Consider the following 24,720-nt stretch of genomic DNA (forward strand, 5'->3'; position numbering starts at 1 on the left):
AAAGACAATAACTTGGCCTTCACAACCATCTGTGGCAATGAATTCCACAGATTCACCACCAACCCGACTAAAGAAATTCCTCATTTCCTTTCTAAAGGTACGTTCTTTTATTCTGAGGATATGGCCTCTGAATATTTCTAAGGTCAAGAGTTCTAATAACCAGGTCACAGTTAACATTTTAAAATTGCTCTCATAACAGTGCAAAAGAACATAGAACAGTACAGCACAGGAACAGGCCCTTTAGCCCACAATGTCTGTGTTGAAGGTACACAAGATGCTGGAGTAATTCAGCGGAATGGGCAGCATCTCTGGAAAGAAGGAATGGGTGACGTTTTGGGTTTAGACCCTTCTTCAGACTGTGTCTGTGTTGAACAGGATACCAATATAGGATAGGGCGGCACGGTGGTGTAGAGGGAGAGTTGCTACCTTACAACGCCAGAGACCCGGGTTCTATCCTGACTCCGGGTGCTGACTGTACGGAGTTTGTACGTTCTCCCCGTGACCTGCGTGGGCTTTCTCCGAGATCTTCGGTTTCCTCCCACACTCCAAAGACGTACAGGTTTGTCGGTACATTCGGCTTGGTAAATGTAAAAATTGTCCTCAGTGTGTGTAGGATAGTGTTAATATGTGGGGATCGCTGGTCGGCGCGAACTTGGTGGGCTGAAGGGCCTGTTTCCGTGCTGTATCTCTAAACTAAACCAAAATTAATTAAATCAATTCCTACTGCCTGAATTTGATTCAGGTTCCACTATTCTCGGCACATGCATGTGTCTATCTAAAAGCTTCTTCTGGACACCACTATCATTTTTGTTTCTAGCACCACTCCACAGGCAACCACCGCTATTTGTAATAAAGTGCTTTGTACCCCACCTTTAAACTTTCCCCTCACATCTAAAAGGCGTGCTCTCGAGTACTTGATAATTTCACCCTGTGAAAAAAATTCAAAGAAAGTTGCCAAATCATGCAGCACTTAGATTTGTCTGCATTAAAATTAATTCGCCTCACCTCCTGATGAACTGCTTCATCTTGAATTTAAAACATTACTTATCTTTCAGAAAATTATGTGGAGACTTTTATGAATGCTTTCATTATTCCAGCTTCATGCCAAGCTACACCAATATGCCACCTGCATATCAAAAATTACACAGTTTACACACTCATTTTAATTTGCACTCAGATCTTTTACCCAGTTTCAGAGAGCAATGTCGATATTGTGACACCTGAATAAATCTTAAACAAGGTACAAAAAGATCTGGATGAAGCCTCTCTGAATCACAGTATTCCTTTGATAAATTCTACTGTGAGTTTTACTACTAAAATTATGGCAACATAACCATAATTTTTGCCTGTAAGTTGAAGTGCAATTTAACTTCTACAATTCTTAGGCGAGTGTCTGATGCATTATTCAATATTATATTAATAATAATAATAATGCATTACATTTATATAGCGCTTTTCAAACTCTCAAAGACGCTTTACAGGGATTTCTAGAACATAGAGAAGTGAATAAATAGATAAATAAGTAAACAAACAGAAAAAGGAGACAGAAGGTGAGGTGACCTTCAGTGGTTGAAGGCAGGTTGAATATTGCTGCCCGAAATCTAATATACATGCAAGAGATGGATTCTAGGTCAGATAGCTTAGTTATTTACATTGTGAAATACTTGCTAAACACCAGGGAGAAGATGTAAATAAGAGAATATGAAGTCAAAAGCTGTTATTCAAGATAATCCACTATTTATTCCAGAGTGTCAACTATCATATTAGAAAGTCTTTGTGTTCACAGGTATTTGTGTCTGTAATTGATAACGCAACATATAGAGGAAGAATTTCAAACACCAGTCACTCCTTCCCTTTTTTGTAAATGTGGAAGTAGTGAGTGGCCATCTTGTATATTAATTTCTCCATTAAATAAGCATCCATCACTACAATACAAAAGTAAAGGCTAATTAAATATACAAATTGGGCCTTGGGTTTGTTGCAGGATCCAAATTATAGTTCGCAGTGAAAACCAGATGGACAAGGACAGCTTTTTTCAGACCCCCACATATCCCAGAGTTAGAGTGTTTTAAGAGTCTGCAGAAGCCATTTCTAACAAGACTCTTTTTTTGGAGAAATCGTATGAAGCCATTAGATGATAACGTTCTTCAAGGCCTGAAGAACAGTTTGCCAAAACCTCCACTTTTGGATGATTACCAGTCTGAAGGCCTCTCTTTCATAGAGACTGGATGGAGAAGTTTGCATTGCTATTTTTTTTTACTGAGGTACTGGTGATCCTTCTCTGACATGGGATGGGAGTGGCGAGAAGAGTAGAGTGCACTAAGACTTGAAGACTTTGTTTTTATACAACAGCTTTTCAAGTGCCTTTTTTGAAAAGCTCCATATGTACAACAGGCAATGCAGAACATTTGTAGTCATACAGTCACTCTAATCATTGCAATAAACCTTTAGCAAATGACAAGCTGGCAGCTCTGTTGAGGTCATTACATTTTTTCCTAAATTACAAAGCAATCATGTGATTCAAAATGGAGGAATCATCACAACGTTTAAAACACATTTGGTCAAGTACATAGATCGGATAGGTTGAGAGAGATATGGACAAAGGCAGGCTGGCAGCACTAGTGTAGTTGGGGCACATTGGTCGGCATGGGCAAGTTGGGCTGAAGGGCCTGTTTCTATGTTGTATGACTATGACTCTATGACTGACTTCCATATACAAGGTAAACCACCCCACAATGTTGGTGTAAACAACTCCCTGCCTGCTGCCTTGTATCCCCTTAAAGACAACATTCAGTTCTATCACACTGACACTTGTTACACATATCAGATTTATGGAGCTGCCACCCTTGTCTCTTGCCTTGAGTATTTTGATTCCAGTAAAATAGTTGTATGCATGAAGTAATTTATCTTCTGCAACCCTTATGCACGAATCGATTCAGGGCATAACTCTAGCTTCTGAATACCTGATTTGATTAACAATACTGAGAAATTGATGGCTGCAATTAAAAGTTAGAGAAATCAGTTCTCTACATTTATGACCCTGCCTGTTTAGAAGCGGATTATTAACTTTATGGAGGACAATATCTTATGTCGATAAAAATTTAACGTTGTTAAATCCAACCCAATTTTGAAAATTCATGGTATTAAAGTAAAATACTATTATGTTTGCCTTATGTTTCTTTAATCTATCTTAGTTGAATGCAAGCAGTTATGAACATACATTCAGAAAATACATAAGGGGGCAATAAGGTATGGATTAATAAATCCACCATCACTGCAAATCTTCAGAACTACAATGTTCCTTTCCTGAAGCTATCTTTAATGATGCTTGATGCAACAGAAATGATTATTAAAACATAATGCGAGCCCGTGATTTTCCTCGTATATATTACAGTTAATGAACTTGGAAACCCTTCAATTCAAAGTTTCTCTTGTAAACTTTTAACTTTACACATTAAATTGATTGATATGCGAAAAGATATGATCAAATAATGCAGTTGAAATTTTTGCAAAATATACATAGAATGTCCATGACAAACAATATCCACACTTTTTTTCATCTTCAAAATGATGGCGAGCAACACCTGTTAGCATTACCTCATCCACCCCAACTTGACGCACAACCTAAACAAAACCATATTCCTTGTACTGTTAGTATTCAAAGGTTGATGTCGTGCCAACTGATGTCATTGTTGTTATCCGGCTCCACCACATTTCCATGGTGACAAGGCAGTGGTGAGCTTCAAATTAGAGTCATAGAGTTTAAGCAGGTGTAACTTTCTGAAAAGGTTTAGCACATCTATTAAGCAAATCATCCTTCTTTGCAAACAACTTTCTCAATAATTCACAAAGGAAGTGAAGCTGTACTATCCAATCCTTTGTTAGCACCCACATGCCACACTGGGCACACTGTCTAACGTGCCTTTCATCATGCTCAGTGTAAGCATTTAGACTTCTCTTTCATGTATATCTGTTTTATTATCTTATGCTTCCCAGCTGTACTAAAAGATACCTTCGCGATTTAATATTTTATTTAAAAAAATTGATTAACCATTAATCAAAACATTTTATAAACCGTCCCAATTTGATGCTCCCTGCATTTTTAAAGTGGATTTGTCAATATTCCAGTGTTCGTTTTACGATGCCATTTGGCAACAATTCACTTGTTCAAGTAAAGAACATAGCAGGAAAAGTGCTTAGGTAAGTTAGTAACTTGATTGCTGGGAGAACAGCAAAAGCTCTTCTCTGGCATCTTTTCCACTGCCAAGTTCAATGGGGTGACTTTGGTGGGTCCCACATGACTTACCTGACTGCAGCCCGAGCATCTCTAACAAAGACTTCCCTTTCTGTATCCATAGTCTGCAATTCTCAGATCCAATTTTTTAACATGGGAAGCACCAATAGACGAGGACCAGAAACTCAGTGGATAAAGAGACACTTTGAGGTTCAAATATAGAATTCAATTAAAGTGCAAGTAGCCAAGGCTACAATCAAAACTGATCGGGATTTCTGTTTTGATAATTAGAGTCAATATTTCTGCACCCCTTTCTGGTCTCACAAAGCACCCCAAAGCGAATAAAGTACTGCAGGAAGAACAGCAACCAATTCCTACAAAAACTGACAATAATAACACACTAATCGGCTTTGTTTGAGGAATATTGAGCAATGATTAGATGGTATACTGGGAATAACTCTTCTCCTATTCTAGAAAATAGTGCCATAGATCTATCACATTCATCTCCGAGCGAGAAAAGGACCGTGCTAAAGCATCTCACCCATAAGAGAATAGCCCAGAAATTGCTTCATACATTCTCTTTAGGTCACCCTCACTGTGCAATCTGGGCACAAAACTTCACACACAAAGATCAAAAGTCTGACGAAGGGTCTAGACCCAAAACATCATCCATTCCTTTAGGGTGGCACGGTGGCGCAGCGGTAGAGTTGCTGCCTTACAGCGAATGCAGCGCCGGAGACTCAGGTTCGATCCTGACTACGGGCGCCGTCTGTACGGAGTTTGTACGTTCTCCCCGTGACCTGCGTGGGTTTTCTACGAGATCTTCGGTTTCCTCCCACACTCCAAAGACGTACAGGTATGTAGGTTAATTGGCTGGGCAAATGTAAAAATTCCCCCTAGGGTGTGTAGGATAGTGTTAATGTGCGGGGATCGCTGGGCGGCGCGGACCCGGTGGGCCGAAGGGCCTGTTTCCGCTCTGTATCTCTAAATCTGTATCTCTAAAAATATCCAGAGATGCTGCCTGTCATGCTAAGTTACTCCAGCTTTTTGTGTCTATCTTCAAAGATATTAGACGTTTTGGTCAGGTGTCCCTGTGGAATTCCTTGCCTAAAATGATATTGTGCATTGCAAGTTCTGTACTTCTCAGTATGCAGTCCAGCAGACATGATCTGTGCAGCCACCACATAAATGGATGAACCAGAACCCAAGCAACAAGCTGTTACTGTAGAATATTGATGCAGATGAATGGGTGCTCCAATGATAGCTGCGGTGGGGAAAATCTCCTGGGGACTTATAAATTGGCCCAGGTATAGAGGGGGAAGATGAGAACTTGGGATAACGGAGAACTAGCATGAATAGATGATCGATGGTTGGCACGGACAAGATGAGCCAAAGGGCCTGTTTCCATGCTGCATCCTTCAATTAATCAATCATAAACTGCAACCCTTCCTCAGCAACAAACTACTATGGAATTTGTGACACTGAAGTTGAACTACCTACTTTCGCTTGCACTATTATAGTTTGGTTACATAGTATAACTTATAATATCAGTGTTTGTTATATGATTATTTATTGTGTTGATATGTTAATGTGCCTGTAAAGCTGCAGCAAGTAAGAATTGGATTATTCCATTCCTGGTGAATGGTGTTGCCTTGATTTTTTTTTTAGATGGCGCCGCACACAGCACCAATCCAGAGGGTGTCTCTGCTTAGCATGTATTTCAGAGGACAAAACCGTCACTGGTGAGAGCGTCATGATCAAGGGCACATACAGTGCCCTCCATAATGTTTGGGACAAAGACCCATCATTTATTTATTTGCCTCTGTACTCTACAATTTGAGATTTGTAATAGAAAACAATCACATGTGGTTAAAGTGCACATTGTCAGATTTTATTAAAGGCCATTTTTATACATTTTGGCTTCACCGCGTAGAAATTACAGCAGTGTTTATACATAGTCCCCCCCATTTCAGGGCACCATAATGTTTGGGACACATGGCTTCACAGGTGTTTGTAATTGCTCAGGTGTGTTTAAATGCCTCCTTAATGCAGGTATAAGAGAGCTCTCAGCACCTAGTCTTTCCTCCAGTCTTTCCATCACCTTTAGGTACTTTTATTGTTGTTTCTCAACATGAGGACCAAAGTTGTGCCAATGAAAGTCAAAGAAGCCATTATGAGACTGAGAGACAAGAATAAAACTGTTAGAGACATCAGCCAACCCTTAGGCGTACCAAAATCAACTGTTTGGAACATCATTAAGAAGAAAGAGAGCACTGGTGAGCTTACTGATCGCAAAGGGACTGGCAGGCCAAGGAAGACCTCCACAGCTGATGACAGAAGAATTCTCTCTATAATAAAGAAAAATCCCCAAACACCTGTCCGACAGATCAGAAACATTCTTCAGCAGTCAGGTGTGGATTTGTAAATGAACACTGTCCGCAGAAAACTTCATAACAGAAATAGAGAGGCTACACTGCAAGATGCAAACCACTGGTTAACCGCAAAAATAGGAAATGCCGGGTTACAGTTTGCCAAAAAGTACTTAAAAGAGAAACCACGTTCTGGAAAAATGTCTTGTGGACAGATGAGACAAAGATTAACTTATATCAGAGTGATGGCAAGAGCAAAGTGTGGAGGAGAGAAGAAAATGCCCAAGATCCAAAGCATACCACATCATCTGTGAAACACGGTGGTGGGGGTGTTATGGCCTGGGCATGTATGGCTGCTGAAGGGACTGGCTCACTTATCTTTGTTGATGATACAACTGCTGATGGTAGTAGCATAATGAATTCAGAAGTGTACAGACACATTCTATCCGCTCAAGTTCAAACAAATGCCTCAAAACTCATTGGCTGGCTGTTCATTCTACAGCAAGACAATGATCCCAAACATATTGTTAAAACAACAAAGGAGTTTTTCAAAGCTAAAAAATGGTCAATTCTTGAGTGGCCAAGTCAATCACCCGATCTGAACCCAATTGAGCATGGCTTTTATATGCTGAAGAGAAAACTGAAGGGGGCTAGCCCCCAAAACAAGCATAAGCTAAAGATGGCTGCAATACAGGCCTGGCAAAGCATCACCAGCGAAGACACCTGGCAACTGGTGATGTCCATGAATCGCAGACTTCAAGCAGTCATTGCATGCAAAGGATATGCAACAAAATACTAAACATGACTACTTTCATTGACATGGCATGGCGAGGTATGGAGAAATAACACAGAAGAGCTGTAACCAGCATTGATCCACTATGTTCATACTGAACGGTGGAGCAGGTTTGGGTAGGAAGGAACTGCAGATGCTGGTTTAAACCGGAGATAGACACAAAAAGCTGGAGTAACTCAGCGACCCGAAACGTCATCAATTGCTTCTCTCCGGAGATGCTCTCTGACCAGAGACTTCGATTCAAGAAATGTGTGAAAAATATTGAGATACCATTACCTATCAGTAACATCACTCTATTTTTAAAATAATTATCCTCTGCCTTACCTAATGCTGTTTCAGAGAGTTACAAAGGAAGTTAGAAAGAGCCACAAACTTTCAAGGTGACATTCACAGAACAGCATGTTAGATATCAGTGTACCACCAAATTGAAAATGAGACTTATCAGTTTCAATCTGACATTCACTATTTCTGTATTGCACGTCCTATCACTAAAAGTAACACAACAGGTACCATCTTGGCAGGCAGCTCTTAAAAGGGACATGGCCCTCAAAATAATCCTTCTTCCAGCTACAAGACAGGATTGCTGATGCATGAATGAATATTGCAAGCATGGGTGGGAGATGGCTTTTGGGAGCCTATAAATGGTGGGTGGGTCATCCGATCAAGAGAGGCTTGACAATTCGGGTCTGTGTTCTCTGGACCTTAGAGGATTGAGAGGTGACTTTGTTCATACATATATAATCCTAGGGTGCTTGGTAGGGTAGATGTTGCGATGTTTTCATAAGTAGGTTGTTCACCCACATGAAGGTGGAATTATCTATTTTCCCTAATTCCAGAAGTTAAAGAAAATTCAAACAGCTTAAAAAAAAAAAGAAAAATAAGACAAGATACTTAAATAAACTGGAGCAATGAATCGTGGTCTTGACCGTTTGACATGTCTAATCCAGCACTAGGTCGATCAAACTGATTTCTCAATGTAAAATGTTGGTGAATTGCAGCTGCTTTGGTCTCTGCTGCGACAGTCCAAAGTTGGAGTGTGCTGACAAACAGCTGTGACAATTTTGGGGCTACTACATCCAGCCAAACATGTACACGAGCTGTGTGCATCTGTCAACAATTGTCTGCCAAACCACTGACAGTTTCCCTCAAAATCTGGATCGATTTTTAAGTGTGCCAAAATATGAATACATTTAAAGCGCAATACAAATTATTTCTTGCATTTCCTTACATTGGAGGCAGCCCCTCAAGTTGATGGCTACCCTCAGAGCAATCCCAACAATCCCATTCAACATAACCTGTTCTCTTCCACATGTCCACCAACTACCATCCATAACCTGTTCTCTTCCCCTGCTCCGTTTTCTCCTACCACCCACCTACACTAGGGGTAATTTACAGGAGCAAATTAATCTACCAACATTCCTTTGTGAAGAAGGGTGGATGTGGGATAGAGGGGAACTGACACTGTCATAAGGTTTTAAGTGATAGGAGTAGAATTAGGCCATTCGGCCCATCAAGTCTACTCCACCATTCAATCATGGCTGATCTATTTCCACAGATTCGCAAAGAATTCCACAGATTCACAACCCTCTGACTTAAGACATTTCCCCTCATCTCCTTCCTAAAAGAACGTCCTTTAATTCTGAATAGCGGGAACTTGTGAGAACGTACAAACTCAGCACAGTACTAGGGATCAAGACCTGGATCGCTGGAATTGTGATGCAGTGGCACTACCTGCTGCATCTCTGAGCTGTCCCGTTGAATCAAATACTGGTAGAAGGGTTAAATAGATTCTGATCATAGAGTCATAGAGTGATACAGCGTGGAAACAGGCCCTTTGTCCCAACTTGCCCACATCGTCCAACATGTCATAGATAGATAGAACTTTATTTATCCCAGGAGGGAAATTAATTTTCCAACAGTCATAAAAAACACAAAATACATGAAAATAAAGTAGAGTGGTAAGGCTTTGGGGATGTGCAAAGATTGAGGAGGTGGTGGGGGGGGGGGGTCAGTCTCAGTCTCTGTCTACCCCACCACAGAAGGGGGAGGAGTTGTAAAGTTTGATATCCACAGGGAAGAAGGATCTCCTGTGGAGTTCTGTCCTGTATCTTGGTGGAACCAGTCTATTGCTGAAGGTACTCCTCAGGTTGACCAGTGTGTCATGGAGGGGGTGAGCTGTATTGTCCAGGATGCTCCGTAGTTTGTGGAGCATCCTCCCCTCCAAGACCACCTTCCAAGAATTCAACTCCGCCCCCAGGACGGAGCCAGCCTTCCTGATGAGTTTGTTGATCCTATTGGCATCCGCGGCCTTCGCCCTGCTGCCCCAGCGCATGACAGCAAAGAAGATGTCACTGGCTACCACCGATTCATAGAACATCTGCAGCATCTCACTGCGGACGTTGAAGGAGCGGAGCCTTTCAAAACGTACAGCCGACTCTGTCCCTTCTTGTACAGGGCCTCAGCATTCCTGGACCTCCAGTTTGCTGTCCAGGCACACTCCCATGTATTTGTATTAGGTACACACCCAGGTATTTGTACTCCTCTATAAGATCACCCCTCATCTTCCTGTGCTCCAGGGTATAGAGACCCAGCCTACTCAACCTCTCCCAATAGCTCAGACCCTTATGTTAAGAATAAGTGAACATCAACTGAGCCAGACTTTAATTGGGGGGGCGGCATTTAACGACAAAGACTGCTGTTCAGCCACAGTGAGGTTTTCTATGTAAAAAAAAAACATCTAATGAAGTTGCCAGAAATATGAGCTGAGAACAGCATGATGGCATCTGGACAGATGGTGCATCTTCTTAATCAATGAGGTCCACGGATGGAGAAATAAACAGAAAGACTGAGAGAAGGATGTTATTAGAATTGGTAATGTCAGATCAGAAAGATAAAAAGAAAAGCAAAATAAATGGAGAGAAAATAATGAACAAAGAAAGTAAGAAAAAAATGAAATGTTTAAAATCTCTTGAAATAATTCACAACATGAAAAAAATGTCTCCACATCTCCAATTGTTTATTTTATGCGCAAGAGGTTAAATTGGCATCATTAACACATGCCACACCATTAGTTGCTAGGCTTAACTTTGTACGGAAGATTTAATGGCAATTAAGGTACAAATGCAGCAACATCATGAAAAACAAGGGTAGGGTAATTGCAACGAACAGTTTTCATGAAGGCAAATTGGCCAGTAATTTGTGCCGATCCCACACCAAAAGTTGCTTGCTCACGTGTGCATTCATACCAGCTCGCATCAATCATCCCCGATAACGTTTTGCAGCATATTTGGTGTACACACAATTGGTTTGCCAGTGTGTACACAGATTAAAGCAAGCATAGTTGGTGTGAAAACAGCACACCAGTGCAATAACATATTGGTATGAAAGGGATCTTCTTTGCTGGTATTTCCAGAAATATCATCTGCTGCATCCCATGACAACCTTTCTCACTGTCCAAAAACCACCAATGCTAGTGTCATCTGTAAATGTACTACTTTGCCCACTTAAGTTTTTATCCAGGTCATTTATAAATTAGAGTTCCCAACACTGATCCCTGTAGAACACCACTGGTTACAGACCTCCAGTCTGTGAAAACCAGTCCACTACTACCCTCTGTGGCCATGCCATCAAAAACAGAGGGTGAATCAAATCTACAAAAGCTTGAATCCCTTCTGTCTTGATCTTCTGGATCAGATTACCATGTGGTACCTTGTCAAGTGTCTTACTAAAGTCCTTGACGACAACATCCGCTTCCCTATCATCAATCATCCACATCACTTGGTACAGCGGGTTGAGTTACCGCCTTACAGCGCCAGAGATGTGGTTTGATCCCGACTACTGGTGTTGTCTGTATGGAGCTGAGGGGGGGGGGGGGGGGGGGGGGAGGAGGAGGAGACAATGGGGACCCGGCATGGGGGGACCGCCGTGAGGGATGGTGGGAGAACAAAGGAGGACCCGGTGGGGGGGGCACTCTAGTTTTAGAATCCTCTGTCCAGGGGATAGGTCTGTGTTCGTTTGTTTGTTTGTTTGTTTGTTTGTTCCAGTGAAGGCGTTGTGCACACGGAAGCCAGCCAACAGTCGCTTGTCTTTTTGGTTTCCTTTTTAATTTCAAGCTTTCGTGTACCTAGTTGTGTGTTGTGACTGTTGGCAGACAACGTACAAACGATACGTTCTCCAGGTGACCATGTGGGTTTTCTCTGGGTGCTCCAATTTCCTCCCACATTCCAAAGATGTACAGGTTTGTAGGTTAATTGGCCTTGGGTAAAAATTGAAAATTGTCCCTAGTATGCAGGATAGTGCTAGTGTACCATATGCAGGATAGTGCTAGCTGGCCATCACGGACTCAGTGGGCCAAAAGGCTTGTTTCTTGGCTGCAACTCCAATTTGAACTAAACTTCCTCAAAAACAAACCTCAAGATTGTAAGACATGACATGCCATTCTCAAAACCATGGTGACTATCCCTTGTGATTAAGTAAAATTAAAAAAACTGACTTATTTGCCCTTTCAATCAAAATCCCCATTCATAAATTACATTTATGTGGCGGCTGGCAGGCGCAGCGGCAGAGTTGCTGCCTTACAGCGCTTGCAGCACCGAAGACCTGGGCTCCATCCCGACTACGGGCGCCGTCTGTACGGAGTTCGTATGTTCTCTCCGTGACCTGCGTGGGTTTTGTCCGAGATCTTCGGTTTCCTCCCACACTCCAAGGACATACGGGTATGGAGGTAAATTGGCTTGGTGTATGTGTAAATTGTCCCCAGTGTGTGTAGAATTGTGTTAATGTGCGGGGATCACTGGTCGGTATGAACTCGGTGGGCCAAAGGGCTTGTTTCTGCGCTGTATCTTTAAAACTAAATCTAAAACATATACCAGCCATGATTGACATGAAACTGTGGGCTAAACTCACTTTTCATTAGACCCCTCTCCTCATTATAGTTGAAGCAAATGCACTGACTTTCAGCTGCTAGATGGTCTCAGACTGAAGTCAATGCATAAGCAAGGAAGTCAAAAATAAGCTGATCCACAAGGAATATCTAGTATAGGAAAATAACTGCAGATGCTGGTACAAATCGAAGGTATTTATTCATAAAATGCTGGAGTAACTCAGCAAGTCAGGCAGCATCCCAGGAGAGAAGGAATGGGCGACGTTTCAGGTCGAGACCCTTAACGTCACCCATTCCTTCTCTCCTGAGATGCTGCCTGACCTGCTGAGTTACTCCAGCATTTTGTGCACAAGGAATATCTTGTCGGTGGATCTCTCAGAGCCACCACAACAAAGCAAGTACACTTCAGGCAATAGTGTTTTCTTTTACATAGATCAGCAATTATAATTTTAAAAAAAAATAAGTTTCTCATATGATGGTTTTTCATTCCTAATTTTCCAAGCAGGAATGGCCAAAATAAACAAAATGTCTCCACATTATGGGAATGCTTAATCTAATGACTAACCATGTGAAAGTCTATCTTCAACAGTTCAATGCGCATACATAATACAACCACCACACAAAATGTTAATGTTATTTACAGTGAAACAAAGTGCTGGAGTAATTCAATGGGTCAGGCAGCATCTCTGGAGGACATGCAGAGGCAATGTTTCAGGTCAAGCCCCTACTACAATTAGTTTGAAGAAGAGTCCCAACCCGAAATATCACCTATCCATATCCTCAGTGTCTGAAGAAGGGTCTCGACCCGAAACGTCACCCATTCCTTCTCTCCCGAGATGCTGCCTGACCTGCTGAGTTACTCCAGCATTTTGTGAATAAATCCTCAGTGATGTTGCCTGACCCCCACTTCGTGTTTTACTCAAGATTCCAGCATCTACTGTTCTTTGTGTCTCAATGTTATTTACCATGCCTGCAATAATTGTATTATTCATTTTATTTATTATGAAAAACTAAAGAGTAATTTAATTTCACAAGTGTATTTTGTTCATTAGCTTACACAGCATTGCATAAAATATCTACAGATGCCCAAATTTGGTGACAAAATGTGATATATCATTTGCTTTTGGGTGCAAAGAGTCCCTGAGATACCAAGTTAATGTCCTGGTACCTCCTATTGTTCTGCAGCATCAAGGGCATTTCAGCGCTGAAACCTCCAATTGTGTGCCCAGAATTTTATCTATGAACTGTTAAAAAGGACACTATCTCAATTCCTGCAAGTGTGTTATGCAGTGCATTCTTGACGACTGAAGGAAACTATATGAATTACTGTCCCATACACAAAAGACTTGAATGAAAATTAATTTTACTTGATGCAACAGTATATAAAATATAATTAGATGATCTTCAGGCAATGGAGTGACAACACAAAAAGAATGGAGCTGCTCCTTATACTTAATTGAATTCAAAAGGTGAAGCAAATCTACAATGGCTAGATGTTGTTGCAACCTTATTAAATTCTACAACTTTATTTGTTTGGATTGACTTAGACAAAGTCCATACACAAATCTGATGCAAGCAAATTTTTTTTGTAAAGTCCTAATACGAGCAAATGATCAGAAACCCTTGTGACTCAGTGGGTTAAAAGCATATTTGTCTCAAAACAGCCTCTTTCCCGTTTTGATAATTCCATCGCACTGACCGGTCTATTTCCAGTCCATAAAATAAGAGCTTTGTGCAATGCTAACATCTATCAGCACCTTTCCAATCGCACTTACTTGCTGTACCATCCTCAATTTAAACAGTAATTCAATCCTGAAAACAACGCTGTGGCCTCCAGATCAATTTATATTCAGAAACCTCCGCACCACTGAAACTGTAATAGGCCCAACTGCCAATACCAAACTTGGAGTTGATATTCAGTCCCAGAGTCTACACATAGACACGCCATCTCTAAGCAACAGTATTTGCAAACACAAATTGAGACTGAATTCTGGAGCAGCCATTTAGAATATAAATATATATATATATATAAAAAAATATATATATATATATATATATATACATATACTCTATATATAGAGTATATACATATACTCTATATAACTCAGATCCTGGGGGGACAGGGCTTTCTCCATCGCTGCTCCCACCCTATGGAACTCACTACCCCAAACCGTCAGAGACTCCTCCACACTCACCACATTCAAAACATCACTGAAGTCTCACCTGTTCAGTACTGCCTTCAACCACTGAAGGTCACCTCACCTTCTGTCTCCTTTCTCTGTTCGTTTACTTATTTATCTATTTATTCACTTCTCTATGTTCTAGAAATCCCTGTAAAGCGTCTTTGAGTGTTTGAAAAGCGCTATATAAATGTAATGCATTATTATTATTATTATTATTATTATTATATATATATATATATATGATGAGAGTTTGAAGAAAAGCTCAAACCAATGCAATGTTGTATCATGCACAGAACCATTATTATACAATGTTTATACTACAATATTTTCCAATTATATTTTTGCATTAAAAATCATTTTACAGTTATTCAAAACGCAATAAGTTTTTCTGCCTTTCACAATCTGTAAATGTTTTCTACTTGGTTCTGGTTTCCTGTTTTTTTTTTTCCCTCGATTAAACTTTTAATCTTATGTTACTTGAGCCATAAAAATAAACTGCCTCCTGGTACTTGCAAGCTATTTCCTTTAGATTTGTTCGCCAAAAGCCATTTATTGATTTGCTTAATAAAACTACCAAATTACAAGCCATGCTGACCATTGTCTAGTACAAGTTCCAGATATCAATAGGCAATGGGTAGTTAATTAAGTATTGGAGCATCTTTATATAAGGATACTAAGCATCTGTTTGATGGACTGCAGAAAGAAGAATCTGGCGACAAAACATCTCATGACACAGACAGAGATCTGGAAAACTGGGCGAGGTCTGTCACCAATACAAGGTCATTGCCAATACATTTACCCATCTCTACTCTACCTGGACGTTCAACGCGCTAGTGTTGAAAGCTAAGCCACTGTTTCTAGAATGGTTGCGAGCAGCAAAGAAGGCACAACTGTTTTTCTTCGCTTCTGAATGTAGGATGGAACATGTGTGCGTGTGTACGTATGTTTTTCATACACAGGTCCAGCTAGTACTAATTGCCCATTAGCCATGTACACTGGCAAGTGAGTCACTGCAATCATTCTATCGAACATAGTCCCATATCTCCTTTGGAGACAAAGTGCTAGGATAACGAAGAGCGTGAATGTGCACAAGTATCTTTAAAATTAGGAATTGGTTTGATTGGATAACAAACTGGAGATGCTTCAACTTGTCAAAACCAGTGGAACAAATATTTAACCTAGAAGAACAAAATCTAAATATAACAAGGTCAACGATAAATAATTCACAAGAAACATCTTAACTCAGAGTGGATTAGAATGTTAAACTCGCCACCCATATGATGTGGGTGTGGTGAATGGTGCTTTCTTTAAAGATAACCTGGCACGGCACAAATTACAAGAAAATAGAAAAAATAAGCAAAATTAGGTTAGAGTGAGGTTCATGGTTGGTCCAGCTAGAGTTCCCACTGTTGCCATGGGCCTGAATGATCCACTTCCACAGTCAGTTTTATGGAAATGGAGAAAGTGCAAAGATCATACACAAGTATGATATCAGAACTGAGAGATTATAGTTATCAGGAAAGACTGACCAGGTTGGAGCTTTCTGGTATGGAAAAGAGAGGTTTAAAGTTGACATAATAAAAATCTTTAAAATAATGAGCAAGGTGAAAGGATAGATGTCAGAAAAAGAGTTTAGCTCGAAGGAGAATTCAAAATTAGTGACCGTGAATACAAGATAATTATCACTAAATGCCGCAAGGAATAATGGGGAAGCTCCAAATGGAAAGAGTGTGGATAGAAAGTGGAACTTGCCACTGCGGAGAAGTTAGAGGAAAATAATTTGGATATTCGAACAAATGAAACAAAGAAAAATGGGAGAGAAGTGGTCTCAGAAAGATATTTAGAAATGGTGATATTATTTCTTTTTGTATACAGGACATAAATGGCATTGGTAAGACTAGCATTTATTGTACATTTCTGATTACCCTTTGGGCTATTTCAGGGGACAGACAAGTCATCCACAATGAAGTCATCTATAGCCACAGTAAGCAAGGGGTGGTAAATGTCCTTCCCTGAAGATGTCCTTCCCTGAATTGGATGGAGTTTTAGGACAATCTAATTGTCTGTTGAAATTAGATTTTTTAATTACAAATTTAAAAGACATTTGAGCAGGTACATGGATTGGAAAGGTTTAGAGGAACATAGGCCGAACAAGCAGATGGGACATCTGGGTCAGTATGTGCAAATTGGGCCAAAGGGACTGTTTCTGTGCAGTATGACTATCTTGTGATTTTAATACAAATTACCCAGTGGAGGTTTCAACTCAAGTCCCCAGACCCATGGCTTCAGGTTGCTAATCAATTAACTTAACAACTATGCAATTGCACCCCTGTTAGAAGCAGTGCAGAAAACGGTGTGGAGGTGAACACCAGCATAGAAGAATTGAAAAAGGTTTGTCCATTTCTATGCTAAACATGTTAAGTAATTTTAATCCACGTTGAGTTAATTCACTCAGAACAGATTACAGAATGATGATAAAAAAAGTGTTGTGGTCCAAGTAGCTGCTCAAATATTCATGAAACGAATAGACAATAGGTGTAGGAGGAGGCCATGTGATCATGGCTGATCATTCTCAATCAGTACCCCGTTCCTGCCTTCTCCCCATACCCCCTGATTCCGCTATCCTTAAGAGCTCGATCTAGCTCTCTCTTGAATGCATTCAGAGAATTGGCCTCCACTGCCTTCTGAGGCAGAGAATTCCACAGATTCACAACTCTCTGACTGATAAAGTTTTTCCTCATCTCAGTTCTAAATGGCCTACCCCTTATTCTTAAACTGTGGCCCCTTGTTCTGGACTCCCCCAACATTGGGAACATGTTTCCTGCCTCTAACGTGTCCAACCCCTTAATAATCTTATACGTTTCGATAAGATCCCCTCTCATCCTTCTAAATTCCAGTGTATACAAGCCTAGTCGCTCCAGCCTTTCAACATATGAAAGTCCTGCCATTCCGGGAATTAACCTAGTAAACCTACGCTGCACGCCCTCAATAGCAAGAATATCCTACCTCAAATTTGGAGACCAAAACTCCACACAGTACTCCAGGTGCAGTCTCACTAGGGCCCTGTACAACTGCAGAAGGACCTCTTTGCTCCTATACTTAACTCCTCTTGTTATGAAGGCCAACATTCCATTGGCTTTCTTCACTGCCTGCTGTACCTGCATGCTTCCTTTCAGTGACTGGCACTAGGACACCCAGATCTCGTTGTACGTCCCCTTTTCCTAACGTGACACAATTCAGATAATGCTCTGCCTTCCTATTCTTCCCACCAAAGTGGATAACCTCACACTTATCCACATTAAACTGCGTCTGCCATGCATCCGCCCACTCACACAACCTGTCCAAGTCACCCTGCAACCTCATAGCATCTTCCTCACAGCTCACACTACCACCCAGTAGTTGTCCATTCAGACTATCGAACCAATCTGCATTGACCCAAGTCCATATACTTAATAATATCAACTAATAACAAAAAATAATCATCTTTCTCAAAAGGTTCAATTTGTACAGGCACCCGAAAGACCCTTGTGGAACAGGGCATCCAGTTACTATACTTGGGTGAAAAAACCTCATGTTTTCCCTTCTAAATAACTGGTTTAACATTGAGACCAAGCCTCTTCATTTCCATCCAGATGAAATATTTTTGTACCTATTCTAATGAATCATTAAAATATTTTAAAGACACTGATCGTAATGACTTCTCAATGGAAAAGGAAATGCAAGCCAAAATTTTGCAATCCTCTTTATAATCTAATTTTCTAACCTTTATTATCATTCTGGATAATCTACCATGTACTTTTACCAAGTCCAATATATGCTTCCTGAATAGTTAATTGTTAATGCTGATCACAGCAAACCATAATAGATTTGACCTAAATTTTATATAAATGATACACCTTTTTATGTATCCAGCATTTTAAAAGAGTGTTTTCAAAACTAAATGTCGACTGGCCGCTGATGGAGGTGTAAATTTCTTTCAAAAACTTGCTCCAGTTTAGTTTTTTAGGTCCACAACCTCACACTGCATCTGCTAAATTTTGCCCACCCACTCAGTCAATGTCTAACTATTCTAACTTCCTGCTCTAAAACGACACTATTTACCATGCCTCCTACACAGTCGAAATATCAAGAAGTCAGGAGGCTTAATTGACATATGCAACAATTAAATTCTTACTTGCTGCTGCTTTACAGGCAACAACAAAACAATAAATAATAATTCAATAAGCTAAGATTTATACAAGACTAGACCAAGTGGACCCGTTGGGCCCAAACCTCTCCTGCATTGGTAAAGCACCCTCTCTTCTCCCACTTCCCTCTCACACTTCCCCCTCCCCCATCCCTCCCCCTCCTCCCTCCCTTCCCCTACCCTCCCTTCCCCCCCTCCCTTCTCCCTTCCCCCTCCCTCCCTCCCCTCTCCCTTCCCCCCTCCCCCTTCCCCCCCTCCCTCCCTCCTCCCCCACCCCTCCGCTCTCTCCTCCCCCACTCCATCCCCCTCAACCTCCCTTATTCCCCCTCGTCCCTCTCCCTCTCCCTCAACCCCCTTATCTCCCCTCCCTCCATCCCCCCCTCCCTCTTCCCTCCCTAGGAGATAGATTTAAACTTTAAAAATGTGAATAACTTTAAAAATATAATACCGATTACAATGAAACTTCTTCCATTAGCACCAAAGGGACAATGGTGAGTAAGGTGAGCCTAAAATTGTCATGCTATTGTGTACCGTTTTGGCTGTAGTTCAGGAACAAATAAACAAACAAACGAGAGTTTTAGTATATAGATGATAGTGGAAGCCAAAGTATGCAGTGCAACATTACACAAAGTCCATAGTGGCTCAGTGCTGAGGTGAGGCTGTGCTGTAGTGTTATCACTTGGTAGTTTAAGTGTCTGATGGTTGATCGGAAGAAGCCATTCTCAAACCCGAAGATAATGTTTCTCTGACCACATTCCAGAACCCATGCCATGTTCCTTTTCTTTATCCAAAACATCTGTGCATAAGGTTAAAAACGAAGTCCCAGATTTCTGGGAAACATCAATTGAACCAGATAATGCATTATCGCTATTTGTATCTCCTGCTTCCAACATTAGCACTTGTTTTTGCCAATAGTTGCTCTCTATAGACACCCCATGTGCATGACCGTCTCAAATAACGCAATTAAATCGATCACACATTGCATGGCCATGACAAATCTAACCAATTGTCATCTGCTACTATTTGTCCAAGTGTTCAATCGTGGTGTCTTACAACGTATTCTAGTAATATCCAATGTTAATGTTAAACAGAATGGTCTGTAATCATCCATTTTCCACCTCCCCTTTTAAATTATGGAGCAACTATATTTACAATTTTCCAACCAAAAGGCAGAATCTGAGTAAAGAATGTTTTGGAAAATTATGACTCGCACAGTTGTAATTCATTCAACATCCCTTAAATGGTACTCATCAGGTCCTGCAATCTTGCCCATCTTATGTTCCATGTTTTCTCTATTAACACTTTAAAACATATTCAATGTATTTAGCATATGCATTTATTTTACTTTGAGGTTCCTTTATAAAATCTCCATGTCTAAAATTATGACAGGAATAGATCGGGTAGATGCACAGAATCTCTTGCCCGGAGTAGGGGAATCGAGGTCCAGAGGACATAGGTTCAAGATGAAGGGGAAAAGATTTAATAGGAATCTGAAGGGTGATTTTTTCACACAAAGGGTGGTGGGTGTATGGAACAAGCTGCCAGAGGAGGTAGTTGAGGCTGGGACTATCCCAACGTTAAAGAAACAGTTAGACGGGTACACGGATAGGACAAGTTTGGAGGGATATGGACCAAGCGCAGGCAGATGGGACTAGTGCAGCTGGGACATGTTGGCCGGTGTGGGCAAGTTGGGCCGAAGGGCCTGTTTCCACACTGTATTACACATTGACTCTGACTCCTTTGTATCAAGTTGTATTTACTTCTTCCCTTCCTTTTTTAGGTAGCAAAATATAGTTTTAATTTAGCATGTCTACCATTTAATTATCTGTCAACATCCTGTATTCATTTACCTTCAATAGATAATCATTAATTTTAATGACTCATTAACCATAATATTTTCATAAACACCTTTGCGTTATATCTGATACCTCTCACTAGATTTATTTGTAATGGTTTCGACCTTGCATTGCTGCATTTATACCATTCTGGTCCCCTTAAGTTTGAAAATGTCCTTACGTTTGAGCAACCCTATTCTCTCAACTTGTTATTCCCTCATTTGGCGACTCCAAATTTAAAAAAAAGAATCGTCCATTCTCATAACTAAAGCTGCTAATCTCTAGAGCCAGTTCAGTGTCTTTACGAGATCTTCAAAATGGCATCGACAATCTTCCCAAAAGGACCCTTAAAACTGACATATCTAGTCTTTGGCTAAACCAATAACTGGTACAGATTTGACATCGTCAGTAAAATCTATTTCCATTCATATTCCTAATGCTTCATGTAATCTCGGTGGCTCTCACTGTAATTGCGTTAATAACAAGCTACTCATCCATCATGTGTTTTCTAACGTGTCATCTTGCATCTTACAATTTTTATACATTTTCCATTGCAGGCCTTTTTTTTCTTCCATCCAGGCCGAATGACAGTGAAGGTCACACATTGTTCTGCAATTAACCACCAAGGGAAAGAATACCATTGTGACGTTAGAGGAAAAATGTCATCGTATTTCCCTTATATTATTTTTCACTCTTGGTGAAAAATCTGGTAGATTCAATCCCAAATGTTGCCAGAAGATTGGATTGACAAGATGCGGTGGGACTCAAACCCTCATCAATCTGTTTGGAAGATCAATGCTGCAGTAGCCAACCTGCTCTGCATTTCATATTGTTGTTGCTCACTTCATCCATGATAATTAACTGCATTGAGATTGAAAAACTGCAATGCATTCAAAACCAAACAAAGTCTATATCATTAAGTCAAATGTCCTTAATGATGCTGTATCAGAGATTTTGTTTGCCTTGCAATCAGGACCTTTCATAACTTGTTAATATCTGCAAGAAACATCCTTGGAGTTCATTTTTCTAATTTTTATCTGCTGAAATGAGAGACCGCTACACATACTGTATCCTAGATCCAGGCTGCTTTTCTCTCTTTGCTTGCAAGTGGGTTTTTTTCCCATAACCATGCTACTCAATTCTATTCCATACTCAATTCAATTCAAACTCAATTCAATTCCATAACTACTCAATTCTCAGTTAAAAAAAATACAAGCTAAACTTCCCAATTCAAACGTCATCATTTTATATATTAAAACATCGTGCAGATAGCTAATATGTTCAAAAGAATAACAAAATGTGGAAATGTTAAAAGGAACTGATGAAGTTTCCCAGCATTTTTGTTTCCGAATTACACTCATCTCTTGTAACTTCTTTGAAGTATGGAACCAATTTAAACTGTATTTTACATCATTCTGCGCCCTATCACAACGCCACAGATTCTCTTTTAAAACTTTCATTTTCTCTACATGCAATTAAAACAATGAAACAATAATACCTTTTAAAACCAATGGATCCTTGCCTTCTCGCTTCAACGATTCCAGGACGATATGCAGGGGTTGGGAGGACATGGACCCGGTTGGCTCATTAGTGTTCTCATCGTAAACAATGAATCTCCTTGGCGAAAATCCTTTTGTAGGAGTCCTTGCCTTCCCTGCAAGAGATGAGATCCAAGACCGTGATTTTGCCCTGTTGCAGCCGCCGCCTGCTGATCTTGTCCGAGCAGTTGATGTGGACTGCTCCCTGGATATGGCTTTTGTTGTACTCCATGAAGGGGCGGCAGTCTATGATCACAGGACCCGGCGGACTGGGAGCCCTTGCTGCATTTGGTCAATTTCTTGGCTAACTCGGTGGGTAGATGGTGCGGACGCCGGCTATGTGCTGCTTGGTGGGTCCACTTGATGGGGGAGGCAGGAGTCACCGACAGAGGCAGAAGGAGGCTGGGGGTTTGTATCAGGGGGGGTGGCACCATTCGTCACTGCTGTTGCTCACCATCTGGTTGTTACTGGCACAAGAGGCACACTTTTCAGAAGTCCCGAGTTTAGAGGCAGAGCAGGCTGGCACCAGGTTGCTGCTGCCGGCTGGTCCTTGGGTCTGGTCGCACCCGTAGGTGGTCACAGTGCAGCAACTAGCGCTGCTGCACCCGCAGGACAGGGAGCGCACAGAGCCGTTGGACGATGGCATATACGTGAAGTTGACGCTTCGGAACGAAACCCCAGCCCTCCGGGCTGGAGGGTCGTGCAATGGGCCTGGGGGCTTGCAAGCCAGCCGGGCCAGTGGTCGCTGGGGCAGGGGCCGCCACGTAGGTGCTGGTCCGAGCGGAGGTGAAGTCCTGCGGTCGGACCGGCCTCGGCAATGCCACCCACCAAACAATCCGTTCGTCGAGAGGGGATGGAGGGCATCAGGATGATGGGTGCTGGCGGCTGCTGTCGATCCGAGGACTAAATGGACTGAAAAGGGATCAAATGTACTGTTAACATCTGTAGCAGAGGGGAGGGAGGGGAGGGAGGGTGTGTTGGGGAGGGGAGGGTGTGTGGGATGTTGGGGAGGGGAGGGTGTGTGGATGTTGGGGAGGGGAGGGGTGTGTGGATGTTGGGGAGGGGAGGGTGTGTGGATGTTGGGGAGGGAGGGGGAGGGGGTGTGGATGTTGGGGAGGGGAGGGTGTGTGGATGTTGGGGAGGGGAGGGTGTGTGGATGTTGGGGAGGGGAGGGGGAGGGGTGTGTGGATGTTGGGGAGGGGAGGGGAGGGTGTGTGGATGTTGGGGAGGGGAGGGGGTGTGGATGTTGGGGAGGAGGGGAGGGGAGGGGAGGGGTGGGGATGGTTGGGGAGGGAAGGGGAGGGTGTGTGGATGTTGGGGAGGAGAGGGGAGGGAGGGTGGATGTGGGGAGGGAGTGTGGATGTTGGGGGGAGGGGTGGGGAGGGGGTGTGGATGTTGGGGGAGGGGTGGGGAGGGGGTGTGGATGTTGTGGAGGAGAGGGGAGGGGGAGGGGAGGGGGAGGGAGGGTGGATGTTGGGGGAGGGGAGGGTATGTTGGGGAGGGGATGGAGGGTGTGTGGATGTTGGGGAGGGGAGGGGATTGTTGGGCGAGGGAGAGGGGATGTTGGGAGGGGAGGGGAGGGGTGGTATAAATTAAAAGGCACGCTGCTGCAAATAGACAGAGAGAACCCAACTAAAAATAAACTGGAGCGAAGAGCGCCTACAGTTGGCGAGCAGCAGAGTTGATTTAAATGCATTGGCTATTTATTATCCTTGTAAAAGTTCAACATGATTAGTTTAATGGCAGTTCCAGGCTGAATCACGGACCCTTGCCCCTCTCCATCCCCTCTCCCTCCACCTCCATCCCACCCTCTCCTTCCCCTCTCCCCCTCTGCCTCTCCCCCCCCCCCCTGCCTCTCTGCCCCCTCCTCTCCCACCCTCTGCCCCTCTCCCTCCCTCCCTCCCTCTCCCCCCTCCCTCCTCTCCCCCCCTCCCTCTCCCCTCTCCCTCTCCCCCCCTCCCCTCTCCCCCCTCCCCTCTCCCCTCTCCCCTCTCCCCCCTCCCTCCCTCTCCCCCCCTCCCTCTCTCTCCTTCCAGCCCATTGCCATTCGCACTCACTCTCACACTTGTCGCCAGCCTGCGCGTCCAGTCTGCAGCAGCTCGTCGCCAGGACCCAGGGCACGTTCCCACAGTGTACTTACATCACAGAGTAATGATGCTGGACCTCATCGACGTGCGGCTCCCTCTAAATAATTCACTTGCTGCTGCTGCTTATTGCGATTTCCAGCCCTTTTGTTTGTTTGTTTGTGCGTTTGTTTGTTTGTGCGTTGTGTTGCTCTGCTCACTCGGCGTGCAGGCGGGAGCGCCGCCACTTTAATTGAGCGGCACTTATACCGCGCGCTGATTTAACCTGGGGGAGGGGGCGGGGGCCGACCGCCTGACGGACACGGCGGCGGACCAATAGCCAGGCGCAGTGGCAGGCTGCGGCCCCGCTCTCTGTCGAACTGGCCAATCGACGGCCGCGGGGCGGGAGGAGTGACGCGCTGCCGCAAACATGACATCATCGGTGGCCAATGGGAGGGCGGGTAGCGCTGCAGGCGGGCGCGGAGTTAAAGGGACCGCTGATACCCACGAAATGCTCAGCGGGACAGGCAGCAGCAGCAGAAGCAGAAGCAGCAGAAGCAGCAGAGGCAGAGTGACCACCACCGCAGCCAGGCACCAGGCGTGCCTCCCTCCCTCCCTGCGCACCGTTTTGGATTGC

General features: G+C 42.7%; 1 pseudogene across 1 annotated transcript in view; it reads right to left on the reverse strand.

Moving 5' to 3' along the window:
- LOC144596880 (dual specificity protein phosphatase 10-like) overlaps nt 1-24,520 on the reverse strand; it is a 38,716-nt pseudogene extending 14,196 nt beyond the window's left edge. Inside the window, exons 1-2 of the transcript XR_013547656.1 lie at nt 24,402-24,520; nt 21,981-22,884 (exon numbers count right to left, since the gene is read on the reverse strand). The product of XR_013547656.1 is annotated as a dual specificity protein phosphatase 10-like (transcript). The remainder of the gene's footprint in view (nt 1-21,980; nt 22,885-24,401) is intronic.
- Between the last annotated feature and the right edge of the window lie 200 nt (nt 24,521-24,720).

The sequence above is a fragment of the Rhinoraja longicauda genome, chromosome 9 (genome assembly GCF_053455715.1).
Source record: "Rhinoraja longicauda isolate Sanriku21f chromosome 9, sRhiLon1.1, whole genome shotgun sequence".
NCBI classification, from domain to species: domain Eukaryota; kingdom Metazoa; phylum Chordata; class Chondrichthyes; order Rajiformes; family Arhynchobatidae; genus Rhinoraja; species Rhinoraja longicauda.